The 7,036-nt window shown below is 40.8% G+C and overlaps 1 pseudogene; it reads right to left on the reverse strand.

Annotated features, from left to right (window-relative positions):
• Window positions 1–4,325, reverse strand: part of LOC137321393 (macoilin-like) — a 103,651-nt pseudogene extending 99,326 nt beyond the window's left edge.
• Window positions 4,326–7,036: the final 2,711 nt, after the last annotated feature.

Here is a 7,036-nt window from a genome sequence, read left to right on the forward strand (position 1 = left end):
TCATATTTATCATAAATCAGCAAATGTTATTTATCACAATCTTTGATTTTGCACAGGTATAAATAATTAATTCATGGCAGACTAAAATCTAAAAGCTGTAGTGGGAGCACTACTGCAGGGTAATTGTTAGGCAGGTGAAGCTGACAAAGAAGAGCACGTATAAATTTAAAAATATATTTAAGTATCTATATTAAAAACCCTGCATATAGCACACATTTCCCATGAGTGTCACTTTTCCTGTCGGATTTTATTGCTAACACCATTATTGTTATAAAACAGTGTATACTCTGACATAAAGTGAGCAGTGCCACAGGAGTGTACGAGTAATAAACATTTTATATATAGCATGCACTTCTTGTGCTTACATGAAGGTCACAACGTGCTATTTCCACCACACCCAGGTGTCATCCCTGAGTATTAGGTTTATGTTAATTAAATTTCCCAACATACTAACCATTATACTTGCCTTTCAGTTCTCCCAGCTCCTGATTTGCATCACTAAGTAAATGATGCTGTATCATTATACAGCACAGCACCACCCCCTCCATGCTGATTTTTTTAAACCCTGATGCAATTGCCTCCTGTTTCCCAATGCTGGCCCATAGCCCTGGCTGGATTCCTCTTACTTCCAGATGCTGAGCTGGATCCCTCACCACCTACAACCCAAAGGTTGACCTGCGGCCCTAGCCAAATTACTCCCCCCGCCCACACCCCCGCAGCCCAAAATTGCCTACAGCCCTGGCTAGATCTCTCCCCTAAAACCACCACCAAAAAATGCAACTTCCAGCTCCGATCTCTCCACCGTCCACTAACCATCACCTGTAGCCCACAATCCAGCTGCAGCCCTGGCTGACTCTCTCCCTAGCTGGCACCTGCACCTGCCATACCACAAATCACTTCCCACCCGAAAGTACAGAAGAAAAGAAAAAGAGAGGCACAAGTATTAAAGGACAGAAATAGAAGCAGAAAAGAAGAGAGGAGTAAGAAGCAGAAGAGGAAAGAATGAGAAGCAGATGTGGAAAGAATGAGAAGCAAAAAGTGAGAGGGAAATTAGAAGAGGAGAAAAACAACAATAGAGAGATGGCAGAGACAGGTGAGAGAGCACAGGCTGAAATATGGCAGGGTAGTGGCAGAAATGGTGAGAAAATGGGGCACTGAGGTGTACCACCATCTCCCACTCTGACCATGACTTCCCTCTCCCATCCCTTCACCAGGACCACAATCAGTGCCCATTCCCTGCCCGCCTTAGGTAAATCCCTACACATGTCCCTCCACCTTTAACTGTTATCGCCGTTTGTTGGGACCACCTGATGGAAAGTGGCGCTAGGCTCAGAGTAGTGGTGGTAATGCCCCCTAAGTGCAGCAATGGAGGAACAGGGCCTAGAAGATGCCTCCTCTTCCTCCAATCTTGCCCCCACTCACTTATCACAATGTCAGCCTTGGCTCAGTGGTAGTGCTCTCCTCTCTGAATCAGAAGGTTGTGTGCTCAACTCTCACGCCAGAGACTTGAGCACATTTTCTAGGCTGACACTTCAGTCTAGTACAGAGTGCTGCATTTTCAAAGGTGCTGTCTTTCAGATAACCCAGGCCACTACCATATATACATAAAAAACAAAGGCACATTGCAGTTTTTTGTGTTGTGATTCATATTGAGTCTACTGTAGTGTAAACTTTCCAAGTAGTCACTATTGTGGTATTATTCCTAATTTTTCCTAGCTGTGTCAAGAAGTCTGCAGGAAAACGCTCTGCTGAAATGTAATGCCCCCTTAAGATCCCCATTCCCTGGTAAGCACACATAGGATCATTGATTATTGTCACAAGTAGACTAAACTCATGTGACAACTCTTTTAAAATGCAAAGCATTTTCTGAGAATATGAAAATTTTGCAGAGGTATTTGCTATCTCTATTTCCTCTTCATACCTCCCATTCACCAGGTTCTATCCTGTGACTAGATAGATAACCTACAGACCTTTGTTAGAGACATTCTGGAACTACTGCTTGGAGGTGCATGGAAAAGGTCCAGAATTACTTGCTGACTTATTTTAAAAACTCTGCATCCTTATGGAAAAGTACCTGTCATCAGCTTATCATTTAGTGTCAGCCTGGCTCAGTGGTAACAGCCTCACCTTTAGGTCAATAGGTTGTGGATTCAAGTTTCACTCCAGGCCTTGGGCACATACATCTAGGCTGACCAGTGCAGTAATGAGGGACTGCTGCATTGTTGGAGGTGTTGTCTTCCAGGTAAGATGCTAACCTTATCTGCTTGTTCAGATAGACAAAAAGGTCCTATGGCATTTTTTTGAAGAACAGGAGGGATTTTTCCTGGTGTCCTGCCTGTCATTCATCCCTTAACCAACACCACCAAAACCGATTAACTGGCCATTCATCTCATTAGCATTTATGGGACCTTACTATGTGCAAAACTGCTGTCACCTTTGCCCATAAAACATTTCAGAAGTAGTTCATTGGTTGTAAAGCACTTTCCTGAGGATGCGTATAAACATGTTATTTTTTTCTTATCTTGTGAATTAAGGGCATAAAATTCTGCTACTGCATGACAAATTACAGGATCTCTCTGCACCCTGAATTTTCTGATGAAACGCACAAAATCAGTGCATATTATTCAGTTATGGCAACCATTTAATGACAGTATTAATCCTTCAAGACTGCTGACATGAAGCATTTAAATATTACAAATATCTTAATGAAACTTTAATTACACTGTTTGTATAAATTCTAATTGCTATATTGTTGGATTGATGCAAGATACTATTCCAACAGTTAGCAGATAATAGGGATGTGATTTTACCAGAATTAGCTTAATCAAAAACCATATCTTATCACAGGAAACGATTTCTCACATCAGTTACTAGGTTTACTGTTTCCCTGACAACTAGCATGTTAGCATTGCAAATGTGTCCTGTTGTGAAATTGTCAATATCACGTGCTCAAAATACAGATATAACTCAGTGTAAAAACTTAGATACAATTTCACTAATCTATATAGCTGGTATTAGAGTTAATGTCATTTCATGTGTCTTTGAGAAGTAAGAAATATGTATGTTCTCAAAGTAGAGCGAAACTTTACCAATATAAATTGTATTCATGGATAATATATTCCCTTTTTGTTCCTCGCATTTTTTCCTACCTTCCCATCTTTTCTTTGTACCAATTCACTCCCCTTTCATTCTCTATCTCGCAGTAGATTAATCGACCGTTTATAGTCAATGGACAGAAAATCTAGAATCATTTAAGAATGAGGAACATTACTGATAGTCCTTCTCACAGTGGATAATGGCTTTATCTCTTTAATGAAAATAATTACAGCCTCCGGGGGCTGAGGTGTTACGTTGGCGCTTCGCAACCTGCATGTTAATATCACCCTGTGCAATTTCTAAAGCTCTGACTAACGAGCACATCGTCAGTACTCAGATCCAGCTCGCTGGGAAGAGGTTAGATAGAGACCGTGGGGTGGGTTTAACGTTTATTTCACGGGTTCACCGGGGGAACCCAGCCCATGACCCCCACTCGTAGCCAAAGCACAGCTGAATGGAAGAGACAGTATGATATCTTAATAAAACCAGAGAGAACAGGAGACACATCCCAAACGGCCGTCTATATAAATCAGTCAGACAAAGAGAGAGGTCTTTAAAGAAAGATCTGTCTGAATGAAAACGCACCACTTCTGAACGATGAGCTGAATGGTGTCTATCACGATCCCACTCTATCCGTGCAGGTGGAGGTAACTTCTGTTAACAAGTTCAATTCAAAGAGACAATATACATATTTATATATTCACACATAAACACATATATATGTATAAATATCCGTGCATCAATTGATATCCATTCCACTGCATCGAGTAGGAAAATAAAAGATTGAAGTTTTCTCCCCCCCATGTGTCAGTGCGTTGCCGACTGGCCGCCAAGGCGATGTGTAACTGGGTGTGTTTAAACAATAACCCGCTACACCGCCCAACACAAAGAGTATCGACACCAACCCTTACCTTTCAGAAACCCCTTCCGCGATCTTGCTGCCTTTTAAAGGTCGCATCATCTCCGTCAGTCGCCCACTGAAATCGACCAGTGCGCTGGTTACGTTTATAAATAAATATCGTGCCACAAAGAATGGAAACATAACCACATCAAGAGATTCAGATGCAAAGATTTAGATCCCAAAACCCGCCCCAGTGCCCCCGACGTACACGCACCCCCCGCCCCCCCCAAGCTTGTGCTGTGTGTGGATTTACGCAGCTTCTCCACATCCAGGTTCTTGAGATGTTTGTACAAAAGATGCTACATCCTTCCATTCTCCTCCCCACCATTTATCAGTCTTGGAGCATTGCCTTCGGTAGCATTTAAAGCACAATAAATTGAAGGACATGTTTAGTTTGTGAAAAACAATCATGTCATACATTAAAATAATGCACACAGGCGAAGCCACGTATTACAAATTACAATTACAAATGATTGTTGAACAATAAGACAATATGTGTCGTTCTATTTTTATAGTAAAGACTCAGAAAAATATCGACTCAATTGAGCGTACTTCATTGAGGGCTGTATGGTGTTTGCATTTGTGCAATGAGTTATGAGCCACCGCGAGACTCAGCAGGGGAAATTATGATGAATGTGTTGATGAGTAAATTGATTTCTCTTAAATGCAATGCCAAATTACGACTTAAACAACGATAAGGACAAATCTGGATTTTGTCAATGTTTGGTACATCAGGTGACTGCGTAATAGAAATTGTACAATAGAAATTGCTCCAAAAGTGTAATATAATAGATGATATTAGGAAACCATGTAATTTTGACCTCGGTAAGGTGCTACTGAGGAAATACGTACAAAAAAAATCTAAAGGCGGATTCAAGGATAAGGAATAGAGCAAACACTAAACAGGTTTAAAACCAGATTCAGAGAATAATAGAAATTACAGAATGGAAGCCATTCAGTCCATTTCCCTATCCTTTTATATCCTTCCTTCTCAAATACTTATCCAGTTCCATGAGATTATAAGATTAAATAAAACCCAGAATCTTTTTTGCCTTGAGGTTTTTTACGTGCAACTCCAACAATCCAAGTGTTGCAAACCTAAATCTCTTTGTTCTTCCATTCTGATAAATATCTTACTGTTTAGAGTATACTTCCTTTTCACTGTTTATCCAAAAATGTACTATTGTATATTTCTCTGCATTCAACTGTATCTACCACCTATCTCCCTGCTCTGTTAGCCTGTCCACCCTGTCCTACAATCTCTTGCATCCCTTTTCACTGTTTCCATGCCCCCTAATAAGTAAACTTCAATATCATTCCTCTTGTGCCTATAACACTATTGTGAGAATTCCTAGGCGGGCTACATCATGGTCAGCAGAGTATTTCAGGAGAGAACCATGGTTAGATGATAATTACTTTGGTTTATCTTTGGCATCATTGCAATCACTTGAAGGATTCTTCCCTTAACATGACTACTTTTGTAGACAGATAGGCCTCATTTTCTTATGGTGTAAACTGTTACAAACAGGCGAGGAAATCTGCTTTGCAAATTCCCTTTGAACTGCATTATTATCACCTAAGGGGGATTTCATCCATAGGAACATCGAAACAGGAGTAGGCCATTCAGCCTCTTGAGCCTGTTCTGCCATTCAATTAGATCATGGCTGATCTGTATCTTAACTCCATCTACCCGCTTTGGTAATGTAATCCTTAATACCCTTGACTTTAATCATCTTAGACACCTCAATTAGATCACCCCTTAATCTTCTATACTCAAGGGAATACAAGCCTAGTCTATATAACCTAGCCTCATAATTTAACCCTTTTAGCCCCGGTATCATTCTGGTGAATCTGCACTGCACCCCCACTCAGGCCAATATATCCTTCCTGAGATGCGGTGCCCAGAACTGAACACTGTACTCTAAATGGGGTTTAACCAGAGCTTTATATAACTGTAACATAACTTCTACTCCTTTGCATTCCAGCTCTCTTGAGATAAAGGCCAACATTCCATTAGCCTTTTTAATTATTTTTTGTACCTGTCCACAAGCTCTTAGTAATTTCTGTTCTGAGATCCCTAAATCTCTCTGCTCCTCCACAGTTTCTAGCTTTTCACCATTTAGAAAATATTCTGATCTATATTTCTTAGGTCCAAAGTGGATGACCTCACACTTCCCCACATTGAACTCCATCTGTCACAGTTTTGCCCACTCACTTAATCTATCAATGTCCCTTTGCAACTTTCTGCTCCCATCAACACTATTTACTGTGCCACCTAACTTGTGTCATCAGCAAACTTGGCTATATGGCTCTTTATTCCTTCATCAAAGTAATTTATAAATATAGTGAAAAGCTGAGGCCTCAGTACAGATCCCTGGGGGACACCACTAATCACATTCATACAGTGCTCATATGTAAATAATAAACCAGAGAGAAAGAAAAAATACTTGTTAAGTGCGTGTTGACTACTTGCTAATAGAATCATAGAAGGGTTACATGAAGGGTCTGCAAAGTGTTGAACCTTTTTGAAAAGAAACTTTGGTGCTTTCCTCACGTAGAAGCAATTTTAAGAGAGTGATATTGCTGCCTGGCTGGAATCAATTTAATTAAATTGCTAATTTATGAAAAGGGGTGAAAGCTGTTCAAGTCTCTATTGGCCACAGTATCTGAAGCATTGTGTCCACTTCTGCTCACTGTAAATTCTGACCTGATCATCACATCCACTGTCAGTCATGGCTTCTATGTTCAATGCCCAGCTGGCTTAATGGAGTGGAAGCAAAGTACAAGATGCTGGTGAAACTGGATTGCTCTTGCATAGAGCTAGCATGGACTCGATGGGCCGAATGGCCTCCTTCCGTGCTGAAAATCTTTTCTATGATTCTCTGATTCCAAGACAAGTCTACATTTTCAGCATGGAGGGGCAGGACTGGCAGCTCAATGTTCCAGGGTACAGATGCTATAGGAAAGATAGAGCAGGAGGTAAGAGAGGAGGGGGAGTTGCGTTCTTGATTAGGGAGAACATCACGGCAGTAGTGAGAG

This window comes from Heptranchias perlo, chromosome 5, assembly GCF_035084215.1.
Source record: "Heptranchias perlo isolate sHepPer1 chromosome 5, sHepPer1.hap1, whole genome shotgun sequence".
NCBI lineage: Eukaryota > Metazoa > Chordata > Chondrichthyes > Hexanchiformes > Hexanchidae > Heptranchias > Heptranchias perlo.